The 15416-nt window shown below is 35.2% G+C and overlaps 1 protein-coding gene across 2 annotated transcripts in view; it reads left to right on the top strand.

Annotated features, from left to right (window-relative positions):
* The first annotated feature begins 2962 nt into the window (after window positions 1–2962).
* LOC126747387 (hemicentin-1) overlaps window positions 2963–15416 on the top strand; it is a 106695-nt gene continuing 94241 nt past the window's right edge. Inside the window, exon 1 of one of the 2 annotated variants that reach the window (XM_050455972.1) lies at window positions 2963–3146. The gene's annotated coding sequence lies outside the window, so the exon portion shown is untranslated. The remainder of the gene's footprint in view (window positions 3147–15416) is intronic. The other variant, XM_050455973.1, reaches the window with a different exon arrangement.

The following is a 15416-nucleotide window of genomic DNA, read 5'->3' as shown; positions in this document are numbered from 1 at the left end:
TCTCGGCTTCTATAAGTACTAGATTTAAAAATCCAACGGTTTTATCTTAGTTTCGTCATTCTGTATCCAACGAGATTATTTCCAAAGTCGTTGCTCTTTTACTAACCGAGATACAAATTTTTGGTTTCCCTATATGTGCAACAAAAACCAAAATTTGGAACTTGACATCTCGGCTTCTATAAGTACTAGCTTTAAAAATCCAACAGCGTTATCTTAGTTTTGTCATTCTAAATCCAACGGAGCTATTCCCAAAGTCATAGCTCATTTATTAACCGAGATACAAATTTTTGGTTTCCCTATATGTGCACCAAAAACCAAAAGTTTGGAAGTTGACATCTCGGCTTCTATAAGTACTAGCTTTAAAAATCCAACGGCTTTGTCTTAGCTTTGTCGTTCTGAATCCAACGACACTATTCTCAAAGTCAAAGCTTCTTTAATAACCGAGATACAAATTTTTGGTTTCCATATATGTGCACCAAAAACCCAAAGTTTGGAAGTCTATATCTCGGCTTCTATAAGTACTAGCTTTAAAAATCCAACAGTGTTGTCTTAGTTTTGTCATTCTAAATCCAACGAGACTATTCCCAAAGTCGTAGCTCTTTTATTAACCGAGATACAAATTTTTAGTCTCCATATATGTGCTCCAAAAACCCAAAGTTTGGAAGTCTATATCTCGGCTCCTATAAGTACTAGCTTAAAAAATTCAACGGTTTTGTCTTAGTTTCGTCGTTCTGAATCCAACGAAACTATTCCCAAAGTCGTAGCTCTTTTACTAACCGAGATACAAATTTTTGGTTTCCATATATGTGCACCAAAAACCAAAAGTTTGGAAGTCTGAATCTCGGCTTCTATAAGTACTAGCTTTAAAAATCCAACGGTTTTGTCTTAGTTTCGACGTTCTCAATCCAACGAGACTATTCCCAAAGTCGTAGCTCTTTTACTAACCGAGATACAAATTTTTGGTTTCCATATATGTGCACCAAAAACCAAAAGTTTGGAAGTCTGAATCTCGGCTTCTATAAGTACTAGCTTTAAAAATCCAACGGTTTTGTCTTAGTTTCGACGTTCTCAATCCAACGAGACTATTCCCAAAGTCGTAGCTCTTTTACTAACCGAGATACAAATTTTTGGTTTCCATATATGTGCACCAAAAACCAAAAGTTTGGAAGTCTGTATCTCGGCTTCTATAAGTACTAGCTTTAAAAATGCAACGGTTTTGTCTTAGTTTCGACGTTCTGAATCCAACGAGACTATTCCCAAAGTCGTAGCTCTTTTACTAACCGAGATACAAATTTTTGGTTTCCATATATGTGCACCAAAAACCCAAAGTTTGGAAGTCTGTATCTCGGCTTCTATAAGTACTAGCTTTAAAAATCCAACAGTGTTGTCTTAGTTTTGTCATTCTAAATCCAACGGAGCTATTCTTAAAGTCATAGCTCATTTATTAACCGAGATACAAATTTTTAGTTTCCATATATTATGTGCTCCAAAAACCCAAAGTTTGGAAGTCTGTATCTCGGCTTCTATAAGTACTAGCTTTAAAAATTTAACGGTTTTGTCTTAGCCTTGTCGTTCTGAATCCAACGAGACTATTCCCAAAGTCGTAGCTCTTTTATTAACCGAGATACAAATTTTTAGTCTCCATATATGTGCTCCAAAAACCCAAAGTTTGGAAGTCTATATCTCGGCTCCTATAAGTACTAGCTTTAAAAATCCAACGGTTTTGTCTTAGTTTTGTCGTTCTGAATCCAACGACACTATTCTCAAAGTCGAAGCTCCTTTAGTAACCGAGATACAAATTTTTGGTTTCCATATATGTGCACCAAAAACCCAAAATTTGGAAGTCTATATCTCGGCTCCTATAAGTACTAGCTTTAAATATCCAACGGTTTTGTCTTAGTTTTGTCGTTCTGAATCCAACGAGACTATTCCCAAAGTCGTAGCTCCTTTATTAACCGAGATACAATGTTTTGGTTTCCATATATGTGCAACAAAAACCAAAAGTTTGGAAGTTGACATCTCGGCTTCTATAAGCACTATCTTTAAAAATCTAAAGGTTTTGTCTTAATTTTATCGCTCTTAATCTAACGAGATCATTCTTAAAGTCGTAGCTCTTTTATTAACCGAGATACAAATTTTTAGTTTCTTTATATGTGCTCCAAAAACCCAAAGTTTGAAAATTGATATTTCGACTGCTATAAGTACTAGCTTTAAAAATCCAACGGTTTTGTCTTAGTTGCGTCGTTCTGAATCCAACGACACAATTCCCAAAGTCGAAGCTCATTTAATAACCGAGATACAAATTTTTAGTTTCCATATATGTGCACCAAAAATCCAAAGTTTGAAAGTCTGTATCTCGGCGTCTATAAGCACTATCATTAAAAATCCAACGGTTTTGTCTTAGTTTTGTCGTTCTGAATCCAACGAAACCATTTCCAAAGTCAAAGCTCCTTTATTAACCGAGATACAAATTTTTAGTTTCCATATATGTGCACCAAAAATCCAAAGTTTGGAAGTCTATATCTCGGCTTCTGTAAGCACTAGCTTTAAAAATCCAACGGTTTTGTCTTAGTTTTGTTTGTAAAGGAACTGATTCTGTTCGCGAACCTATTGATTATATAGAACGTACTGACAGAGACAGGGGAAGAACAATAAATAAATAATGGTGACATTGTTTTACATGTTTCAGTCCTTTTCTGTTCATATTATATCTATCGTACCGTTAGTATTGTAAAAATGATTAATATATTTGGTATTAATTAGCCACTTTTCAATGAATAAAACCAAGCATTTAATAAAGACGCAAATAAACCACTATAACTGTCCTATAAACCCATATTAGAGTAAAATTCCGATGTAAGAGAATCGATTCAAATCCAGTTTCAATTTTCTCGAGCGCGTCCAGATTCTGTGGAAAATCAGAAAAATAACAGTCAACTGGCGCCAGTCGGTTTACAACTCGTTGATGTTCACACACTAAAAGAGATTCGGCGTTTTCAGTTAAGTCGCGCGGTTTTAGGGGGACTGTGCCTTCAACTCTTACGTTTCATTTATGATTAAAAAATGAAATTTGAACGTGGATTTCATTATAATCTTTTATAGTGGCGATTTGGTGTAAAAAGTTTGGCTGGACTTTGTTGTTGTAGGTAAGTAAAGCTACTTAGTTTGTATCTCGACGTTCGAAAAGTATAGAAGTATTAAAAAATGGAAGGTAACAGTTAAAGCTACTTTTTTAGTTTCAAGATTAAAAGCAGAGAGTTTTTTTGCTCTTGTGAAATTTTATGAGGCACTGGTAATCACTCTTACAAACACGTAGTTTGTTTATTTATACCCTTTTACTTTTAAAGTACTAAATCCTCCTAGTTACATCTATTTAAAGAAATTACCAGTTACTTTCTACGCTGATACTTTTCTACAAACCCCTAGTTTCGCTTTGTATGTATACGTTTTTACATTCAAGTACAGCATTCAAGACTTATGAACCCCTACATGTTTTACTACGCACTCCTATTTTTTTCCTTCAGAGCGTTTTATTTTTAAAGATACAATTGCGGACTCATAGTTATTTTAATAGGTACTCCTACTTATATTTTCGACTCGTTTTATCCGACAAAGTACAACGCGACCGATATTGTTTTGCAAGCCTCTACATTTCTTGGCACATGTTTAATTTTGTCACTCTGCTTGTTTTTTTTCTTCTATAAGAAGTAGCATTGCAGTTTTCCAGGGTTTTGGGAGAAGCCTCAAAGCAGGATGGAGTTCACGAGGTTTAGGTCCTGGTGCTTTATTTTTTCGGCTGTAGTTGTCAGAATATTTATGGTAAATAATGGAATATCTGCCTTTCTTACCATTAGTCTGCGCCATATTTTTATCTGATGCTCTGCAAAAAGTCCTTTGGCTATATCGAGTTGGTTTTCATCTGACATATGTAAAGATGGTAAGGTGAATTTGCTAATTACAGTTTTCTTCCAAGCAGCCTTTTTTCCATCTCCTATAGCACTCTTGTGCACTCTGTAGTCTTTTCTGGATTTAATCTTTGCCCTGGTTTCTGGCCTTGTCTACTTCTGATGTCTACCAGTATACTGCTGTTTCTTCCTCCCATTTATTTTTAATACAAGGCAATATTGCAGTTTAATACAATTGTGTAATTTAATAAATCCCTCATAACTCTTAAATAATTACTGCTTTTTTTCAAGAATGTTTGGGTTCTTTGTCCCCTGAGGTGTTCTCCTGCGTATTGGCTTATACCGTGGTTCTGTTGAGACTCGCTGTTTCCTATGGTATAGCATTTGGTTGACCCAATCATAGGATTGAGTTATATGATGTGTTGTCAAATGCACCCTCAATGCCTAAGAAGGCTCCTAGGGCGATTTTCTTGTTGTTCAGAGATTGTTCGACCTCTGGATTATCTCGTGGATCCCTGATTCATAAGGTTTACCTATTTGCTAAGCATATTGGTGTCGATATGTGAGCTACTGGTACCTGTCACGAGCCACTGGTAACCACTCTTATAAACGCTTAGTTTATTCATACACTTTTAAAGTACAAATCCTCCTAGTTCTATCTATCTAAAGAAATCGCCAGTTACTTTCTAAATACGCTGACACTCCACCAGCAACTTGTGTCTAGAAACTCCTAGCTTCGCTTTGTATAAATACGGTGTTACATTCAAGTACAGCATTCAAGACTTATGAACCCCTACATATTTTACTACGCACTCCTATTATTTCCTTCGGAGCGTTTTATTTTTAAAGATAATACTACGGACTCATAGTTATTTTATTAGGTACCCCTACTTATATTTACGACACAATTTATTCGACAAAGTACAACGCGACCGATATTGTGTTGCAAGCCTCTACATTTCTTGGCACATTGTTTATTTTTGTCGCCCTGCTTGTTTTCTCCTTCTATAAGGAGCAGCCTTGCAGTTTTCCAAGGGTTTAGGAGAAGTCTCAAAGCAAGTTGGAGTTTAGGTCTTGGTGCCTGTGGAGTTCAGAATATTTGTGGTTATTAATGGGATTTCTATCTGATGCTCTGCAAAAAGTCCTTTAGCTATATCGAGTTGTTTCTCATCTGGCACATGTAAAGATAGTAAACTCAATTTGCTGGTTACAATACGATATGCCACTATTAACTTCTTCAAGAGTTTTCTTCCAAGCAGCCTTTTTTCCATCTCCTATAGCACTCTTTAATGCATCCCGGTCCTGCCTATAACTGTCAGCAGTAGTCTTTTCCGATTTTCAACTTTGCCCTTATTTGCCCTGGTTTCTGGCCTTGGCTACTTCTGATGTCTACCAGTACAGGGTGTCCCATTTTCATGTGTTTTTTGGGGTATCTCGGTTATGCGTGGAAATAGAAACTTGCGGTTTTCGCGATAGTTTGCTTTGTGAAACTTAAAACGCCGTTGTCAAAACTTTGATAGCTGTCATAGTTTTTAATCTACAGGGCCTCTTTAACAATTTTAGATTTTCATAGCAAGGGGCAGACCGTCAGAACTCGCTCTGGACGGAATAAATGAGGGTAGGGGGTTGAACATGTAATTTTTTTATAAAATTTTTTTAATTAGGTACAAAGCTGACAATTTGCACTAGTATAGGAGAAGATATTAGAAAATAGGAAAAAAATTATCAGAAGTCTACGCGAAAGATAAAGGGTCATGAGAAGTCAGTAATATTGCAAAAATTTTCGCAACAATTTTGTCACTAGTTACACTTCTGACATTTTGCATACTTATTTTATAATTCAAATTGAAATTACCTGCAAGTCGTCAGAAGACCAGGGGGAAGAATAACGGAGGTATGATTAATAATATGAGCATCGGCGTTTCACTTCCACCTTCATAATATCTCGTATTTTAATTTTTTTGTCATTAGGTTCACTTCTGACAATTTGAGAACATAATTTACAATGTTACGCTGATATATGTGGTTTCATCATCGTCAGCTGAAAATACAAATCAGTAATTTAGTTGAATTTATAAATTGTCAAAAGTAATAATTTCAAAATTACCTTCCGACTATTCACTGTCAGTGCGAATATCTTTGACCGATGGTGGCAATTGTGGTCCTTCAAACCAATTGAACTCATAATTGGATCGATCCAAATTCCATCCTCAATTTTCGGCTTCCAATTCATATGGATTAAATAAAGTCACGTTTGTCCATATGTCGGAGATAAAATGAGCCCTCTCCATATGTTGACGTAATTCAACATAGGAAGGTGGCAAGCAAGAAGCATCGAAATTTTTCAAATGTTTTTTTTTTTTGAAAGGGCTCATTTATATTTTATATCCTATATTTTCGGTGAAATAATTCATATCGGAGTTGATTAACTTTCTCGCATGATTTAATACCGTACATGTTATAGACAAACGATTCAATGACGAAAAAAGTGTTCTCTTTATTGGCGCCTGTATTTCCTAAATTGGCGAATGCATTTTGATAGTCTATTGATTTAGAGTTTATAAGGACGTTGTTTACTTTTTCTGTGGAATGCGGGATTAAAATCGCATCCGGTTAAAGCGTGAAATCCCGGTAGTGCTCTGCACAAGTCTGATCCAAGGGATTCATGTAGCGCATTAATATCAATAAAGTGACGCTTATCGGAAATACCACATTCGATCCATACTTTAGATTTAATTTTATGAAAGTTACCTTTAATTAGTTAATTTACCTGAGACACTTCCAAAAGACGCCAGTGAGTTCTTATTTTTTTCAGGAAATGTCAATGAGGCATATTTTTGTAGGTACTTCTTTGGAATTGCCAAGAAATTTTGAGAACAAATTGAATGGTACCCATGAGTTTCAGTCATAAGTTCAGGAAGAGCAATGTCGCCGTATTTCATGTGCAACGCTTTATGAACACATAGCTTTTCTTGGCATTGTTTTAATTTTTCTTCAGTGAAAATTAATATTTTATCAGGCACATCCTTTCATTGAAACACGCAGAATGTATCCAAATTCATTTTGTATATCTTATATTATCAATATACTTTCAATACAGACACGCAAATATATTTGATGATGAAAACACCCTAACTATCTGTACGCTTCTATATCTTAGCTAAACTGCCGCTCGTGCCCACATTCCTATGATCACGAACTTATAAATATACCTGGACTGCCAATTCAATGAAAAGTAAATGATCACTACTAGGGGACCGCCATTTCCCGTGATTGTGTCCTTTCGATGTTGGTCACTCTGACAAATTTTAGTTGTGCCAACTGTAGAGAAACAAAACAATTAAAGCTTTTGAGAGGTTATGTTTACAAAAATACAAAATAGAAAGTTACATATAGGTAAGAATTTAAGATAGTTGCGTTAGATCTGTGATTTTTCTGGTACTTCTTTAAGAATTTCGTTAAAATTTATGAAAGAAAGTAATCCTCACCTAAAATGAGACAAAGTTTAAATCAATTTGCAATAGATGCGTGCACTTTAAAATATTTGTTTTATTATTCTAATAATCTTGAATCTTCAAATTCATTTAAAAACACGTATTTTCTTTCTATTTTTACTATAACGACTTTTACTTTCCTTCTATGCACAGTGTTTCTACATTAATAGGGGTTTATATAGTAAAAATAAACAACTTTATATATTATTCTCATAAGCAACACAGACAGACAATTCACAATTATTCGGTTTTGAGTGTGACCGAGCCAAATACTTCTGATGTCTATCAGTACACTGCTGTTTTCTTCCTCCCATTTTTTTAAATACAAGGCAACATTGCACTTTAAAACATTTGTGTAATTTAATAAATCCCTCATCACTCTTGAACGATTACTGCCTCTTTTCAAGATTGTTTGGGTTCTTTGTGAGAGTAGTTTCCCCTGCACCCTGGCTTTTACTGTGGTGCTGTTGAGACTCGCTGTTTTCTATGGTTTAGTATATTATTGACCCAACCGCCTATCATAGGATTGAGTTATATGACGTGTTGTCAGATGCAATCTCGATGGCTAAGAAGGCTCCTAGGATGATTTCTTTGTTGTTCAGAGATTGTTCAACGACCTCTGGGTTATCTCGTGGATCGCCGATTCATAAGGTTTAACTGTTTGGTAAGCACATTGGTGTCGATATACGAGCCACTGGTAACCACTTTTATAAACACTTAGTTTATTCATACACTTTTAAAGTACAAATTCTCCTAGTTCTATCTATCTAAAGAAATCGGCAGTTACTTTCTAAATACGCTGACACTCCACAAATAACTTTTTTAGAAACTCCTAGTTTCACTTTGTATGTATACGTTTTTACATATAGCAATTAAGATTTATGAACCCCTACATGTTTTACTAGGCACTCCTATTTTTTTCCTCCGGAGCGTTTAATTTTTAAAGGTACTACTACGGACTCATAGTTATGTTAATAGGTACTTCTACTTATATTTTCGGCTCATTTTATCCGACAAAGTACAACACAAAGCTATATATTTTGTTGCAAGCTCTATATTTCTTGGCACATTGTTTATTTTTGTCTCCCTGCATGTTTTCTCCTTCTATAAGAGCAGCCTTGCAGTTTTCCAGGGTTTTGGAAGAAGCCTTAAAGCAGGATGGAGTTCAGGAAGTTTAGGTTTTGGCGCTTTATTTTTCCAGCTGTAGTATTCAGAATATTTGTGGTTAATAATGGGCTATCTGCCTTTCTTACCATTTGTCTGGGCCATATTTATATCTGATGCTTTGCAAAAAGTCCTTTAGCTATATCCAGTTGTTTTTCATCTGGCACATGTAAAGATGGTAAGGTGAATTTGCTCGTTACAATGCGTTATGCCAGTTTTAACTACTTCAACGCTTTTCTTCCATCTCCTATAGCACTCTTTAATACATGTCGATCCTGCCTATAACTGTTAGCAGTAGTTTTTTCCGATTTTCATCTTTGTCCTTATTTGCCCTGGTTTCTAGCCTTGGGTACTTCTGATGTCTACCAGTACAGGGTGTCCCATTTTCATGTGTTTATGGGGTATCTCGCTTATGCGTGGAAAAAATAAGCAAATAAATAAGCATTTTAGAAATTTAAATACAAATTTTAATATAGTAGGCCACGAATCAATAATAAAATTTATAAAAATTAGGTGCTTATAATCGTAATTACTTATTTATTTAGCAGTTTATTTCCAACAGGCAAAGCCCAGTTACAGGAAAATCTACAATTTATGTTTTGAAAGTGTAAACAAGTATTAAATTACTTTGAATTAAATAACAAAAAGAAAGAAAAATAAAGAAATATAAGGAAAACTTAAATTACTATAGTAACATCATGTATATATCAAAATTAAAGGAGATGTAAATTAACATTAGAATGAACAAAGAAAGGGATTCATGGAACAAGGGAAAAAAGGAATTTGTCAGAGACAAAACTAGATCCTTTATGTAGCATACAAATACGTCACAGGTTGATGATACTGAATTAAAAATTCTGCACATTTGATATACGGGATCCTGAAACCTAATGTTAGTTCTGGTGCGATCTAAAGCAAAAGTGATATTTGCTCTAGAAGCAAATCGTGGCACATGAAATAGAATATCGTTCAAGAGAGGAGGAGAATTTATTTGATTATTGACCAACTTCCATAAGAATGTTACAAAATGAATTGTTCTCCTTATGGCCAGAGATTGCAGATTAAATCTACCTAACATCAGATCATGATCATGTCCCCTAACAGGATATATTCCATCCTCACGAAACATAAGAAACTTTAAAACCCTTCTCTGAACACTCTCAATGTAGCCAACATGGCATTCATAGAAAGGACCCCACACCAAGGAACCGTATTCCAGGCTTGATCTAACAAAGGAAAAGTTCAATAGTTTTATTAAGTTTCAGTTGTTAAAGAGTCGGCTATTTCGTTTCAACGAGGAGGTCACTGTCTGTTCAATATGTGGCACAAATGTGAGCCTATCGTCGAATACAACCCCTAGATCTTTAATAGAAGTACTTCTACAGAGGATTTGATTGTCTATATTGTAATTAAACGAAACAGGATCCTTGGTTCGGTGAAAGGAGATCACACAGCATTTCAAGATGTTAAGACATAACTATTTCGACTGCACCACCCCCTAATTAGGTCCAAGTTACTCGGTAAGAACAAGCAGTCCAAGATACTATTGATACACCAGAATATTTTCAGATCATCAGCATAAGCTAGTCTAAGGTAGGAAATCAATTCTATAAGATCATTAATATAAAAGATAAAAAGAAGTGGGCCGAGATGGGATCCCTGTGGGACTCCAGAAGTTGAAACAAAGGTATTAGATCTGCAACCTTCCACCTCAACAAACTGTAGACGGTCAATAAGATATAACGAAAGTAACGAAATTAGCTTTTCTGAGAAGTTGAATTGCTTGTTCAATTTTTCCAGCAGAATGCTATGATTTATCTGATCGAAAACCTTACTGAAATCAGTATACATCATATCAACCTGACTTTTTCTATTGAGGGCTGAAGAAATAAAATGAGTCACATTACAGAGGTTAGTGATGCACGACCTTTTAGGAATAAAACCGTGCTGATCTATAGAGAGTAGTGATTGAACTTGGGGAAGAATTCTGTTATAAACAATAGTTTCAAAAGTTTTGGAAAAATTGCAAAGTATGGAGATAGGTCGGTAGTTATCGATTCTGTTTATATCATCTTTTTTGTGAATTGGTATTACTTTAGCACATTTCCAGACGCCTGGAAATTTGCCAGTTTTCAAAATAAGGTTAAAAATATGACATAAAGGCTGACAAAGGACAAACATGCAGTCTTTAGCCACAAAACTTGGAATACTCTCTGGACCGGCTGTCAACTTGTTTTTTAGGCAAATACCGATTTGTATTAAATATATCTAATTCTACATAAAAAAGAAGGAAACTTGTAACTTAGAATAAAACATTAAATAATTTAACAATAATTATTAAGGAAATGCCACAACATATATAAAATTATAAACATTGCTCAAATTGTAAGTCATTTTATCTAATACACAGCCGGCATAGCTTTTGGATTATTTCCAAGGCTTTCAGATTACTCATAGGGCGACATCTCAATTCTCTAAAGGCATCTTCTATAGCGCCACGCATATTTTGAATTGAATCATATTGCCTTTTGAAAACCTTATTATGAAGATAGTCCCATAAAAAAAATCCAAAATCGAAAGGTCCGGGGACCTAGGGGGCCACCGAACAGGTCCATTTGTTTCAATCCAATGATTGAAGAAATGTTCATCCAGCCAGTTTGTCACAGCTCGCGCATCGTACGCTGGAGCTCTATCTTGCTGGATATAGATTTTGAACTTAAGCTAGACTAACATCATCCAAGAGTTCGAATAGGTTGGCGTGAAGAATTTCCAAACAGCGATTAGCGGTTAAGCTCCCTTCATACATAATATATGCAATTTTTCTTCCAAAAATAAAACATGAGACACTCAACACAAATCTGCCCTGAGGTTTTCTTGGAAAAATGCGGATTTTCTTGTGCCCACTTTCGTGAATTATGTCTATTTAAAATTCCACTACTTGAGAAAAATGCCTCGTCCGACCATATCACTTGTCTCTCAAAATTTCTGGTATGGCACCGGTCTACGAACCAATGGCAAGGTTGAAGGCGTCTTTGAGCATCGCCAGGGCGTAAATTGTGAACGAGCTTAAACTTATATGAAATTCCTACATCACGCTCTATTTTTCTACAAAAGTTTTCCGGATCTACAGCAACACTTGCTAGCACGTTAATAGTGTCTTTTTCAATTTGTAGGTTATAAGTTTTTGGTCTTGATTTTTGAAATGAACAATAAAATGGATACCAGAATACAATTCTACGGAAAAAATCCTATCAAAACCATTTTTTACCTTTTCAATATGTTATACAGTAACAAAAATACGAAGAGTGTTTAAAAATCTAAAATTTTTAAAAAGGCCCTGTAGATTAAAAACTATGACAGCTGTCAAAGTTTTGACAACGGCATATTAAGTTTCACAAAAAAGTAGTAAACTGTTGCGAAAACCGCAAGTTTCTATCTCCACACATAAGCGAGATACCCCATAAAACGCATGAAAATACGACACCCTGTACACTGGTGTTCTCTTCCTCCCATTTTTTTTTATACAAGGCAACGTTGCACTTTAATACATTTGCGTAGTTTAATAAATTCCTCATCACTTTTAAACAATTATTGCCTTTTTTCAAGTATGTTCGGGTTCTTTGTGAGAGTAGTTTCCCCTGAGGTGTTCCCCTGCGTCTTGGCTTATACCGTGGTGCTGTTGAAACTCGCTGTTTCCTATGGTTTAGTATTTAATTGACCCAACCGCCTATCATAGGATTGAGTTATATGACATGTTGTCAGATGCAATATCGATGTCTAAGGAGGCTCCTAGGGCGATGTCTTTGTTGTTCAAAGATTGTTCAACCTCTGAGTTATCTCGTGGATCGCTGATTCATAAGGTTTAACTGTTTGGTAAGCATATTGGTGTCGATGTACAAGCTACTAGTACCTGTCACGAGCCACTGGTAACTACTTTTATAAACACTTAGTTTATTCATACACGTTTAAAGTACAAATCCTCCTAATTCTATCTATCGCCAGTTACTTTCTAAATATGCTGACACTCCACGAGTAACTTGTTTAGAAACTCCTAGTTTCGCTTTGTATGTATACGTTTTTACATACAGCAATTAAGATTTATGAACCCCTACATGTTTTACTACGCACTCCTATTTTTTTCCTCCGGAGCGTTTAATATTTAAAGATACTACTACGGACTCATAGTTATTTTTATAGGTACTTCTACTTATATTTTCAATCAATCAATCAATCAAAATGCTTTATTGTCAGAAAATTTACATTTTATCGACAAAGCTAAAGAAAAAAAAATACAAATATAAACAAATAAACATTAAAAAAAAACTCAGACAAAATACACACAAAGTAAATAGGTACATAACAAAACAAAAATACTGTACAAATTATCAAATTGTACAATTTGGTCGAAATACATAAATAAAATAATTTTTATATACAAATATACACACACTTATATGTATAAAATTGTCAAAAACCTTAGTCTCAAAAAAGAAAACATACAATAAAAAGCAGGCAAACATTTTGCAAATAAGGTATTGCAAATTAGGTAAAGTCCAGTGCAACGATATATTGGAATGGTCACCCGTCAAAACACCAGTATTTTACTTCTCAAACAATGTAAATAGAAGGTGGATGACATTGTTTGGCAGGTGGAATGCTGACATGCTTGACGGGTGACCATTCTAATATATCGTTGCACTGGACTTTAGCTAATAACGCCAATGTGTGTGCTTTAAAAGGAAATATTAAAAAAGTCTTATATATAAAAAGAGATTATAGATTTTATGTACTGTGAAGTGTGTGGATGGCTTCTAAAGGCCTAATGATGCTCTAACTAGAGCGAAACACGTGTAGCCCGTTTAATTAGATGTTGTGAGACCGTCACTTTGTGTTTTTCTTTGTTTATTCGTCAATAGAATATTTGTGGTTAATAATAATAATGGGATATCTGTCTTTCTTACCATTTGTCTGGGACATATTTCTATGAGTCTGCAAAAAGTCCTTTAGCTATATCGAGTTGTTTTTTATCTGGCACATGTAAAAGTGGTAAGGTGAATTTGCTGGTTGCAATACGATATGCCACTATTAACTTCTACAACAGTTTTCGTCCAAGCAGCCTTTTTTCCATCTCCTATAGCACTCTTTAATGTATCTCGATCCTGCCTATAACTGTTAGCAGTAGTCTTTTCCGATTTTCATCTTTGTCCTTATTTGCCCTGGTTTCTGGCTTTGGCTACTTCTGATGTCTATCAGTACACTGCTGTTTTCTTCCTCCCATTTTTTTTAATACAAGGCAATTATATTTGTGTAATTTAATAAATCCATTATCAAACCTGAACGATTACTGCCTCTTTTCAAGATTGTTTTTTGTGAGAGTACTTTCCCCTGAGGTGTTTCCCTGCACCCTGGCTTTTACTGTTGTGCTGTTGAGACTCGCTGTTTCCTATGGTTTAGCATTTGGTTGACCCAATCATAGGATTGAGTTATATGACGTTGTCAAATGCACCCTCAATGTCTAAGAAGGCTCCTAGGGCGATTTCCTTGTTATTCAAAGATTGTTCGACCTCTGGGTTTGTAGCGTTTTATTTTTCTACTCCCTATGTTCACTAACGCTTAATTAATGAAATTATTAATTACATTAATAATTTCAGTCAACTTCTTTTATTCATATTTCTTTAAATTCACACTGTGAATGACACATTACTGCTGTAACGCATCACTCTCCTGGTTTAATTATCCGTGCTTTCTAATTGAAAGAACTCGTCCATTATCTCCAAGAGACCTACGTAACTAGAGAAAAATAAGAATGAGAATAAAATCAGTAACGACCCCACCTGTCGCCTGAGCTGTCAATATCAGCCAATCAAAGAAAATATGAATTATGACTAATCAGAGAAGTGACGGACCGACTGACGACAGAAAGCATGGATAAGTCTCAGTCTCAAAATATCTTTTTATGTGCCAATCAGGTTACAGTTGCGCTAAGCATCATCAGACCTTATAGCTAGATCAGTACTAATTATAAGTACTAAATATTAATTTAGCAGGTCATCTAACTATAAGGTCTGATGATGCTTTATTAGCGAAACATGTAACCTGATTGACACATAAAAAGATATTTTGAGACTGAGACTTATCCATGCTTTCTGTCGTCACTCGGTCTGCCACTTCTCTGATTGGTCATAATTAATATTTTCTCTGATTGGCTGATATTGACAGCTCAGGCGACAGGTGGGGTCGTTATTGATTTAGTCGGTACTGCGTCCATTTTTCGACGACTTGTTCCCGTATTGCAGGTAGGAGCGCACGTAAAAGGCCAGTTTTTTCGTGCTTTCGTGATTTCCGAAGTTTGTGAAGCAAGAAGTGGCCAATATGGTTTATAATTTATAGTCCTTAATCTTTTGTTCGTTTAGGGAACCGTTTATTTTATAATTCTGGTGCAGGATGCCCAAGATTTTGATGGATAGATAATGAAACCTAATGAAACCTATCAAGGGTTTTACTTTTCCGTTTTCCTCTTTATTCTTCTTCAATTGTTGATGGCTGCAGGCTTTTGATTTCCCCGGGAAATTGTTGAAAGCGGTGGAGCTGGAGCTAGAGTTAGAGCTAGTATTAGAGATTTTCAGTCCGGATAGCTGAGCTACAAATGGCATACATCCACTGCCTCGGTTTTGAAGGCTAATCGTTCATTTATTGGAGGAATATACAGGCCAGTTTATTTTATTTATTTAAATATTACTAACCATAGATTTGTCTCACTTATTTAAATTTTTATTAATATACTTTTTATTTCAATTTAATGTTACAAATATTTAATCAATGTCATAATTTAATACGTCAATTTCATATCTAT

The sequence above is a fragment of the Anthonomus grandis genome, chromosome 19 (genome assembly GCF_022605725.1).
Source record: "Anthonomus grandis grandis chromosome 19, icAntGran1.3, whole genome shotgun sequence".
Taxonomy (NCBI): Eukaryota; Metazoa; Arthropoda; class Insecta; order Coleoptera; family Curculionidae; genus Anthonomus; species Anthonomus grandis.
This window is presented reverse-complemented; position numbering and strand designations above follow the sequence as displayed.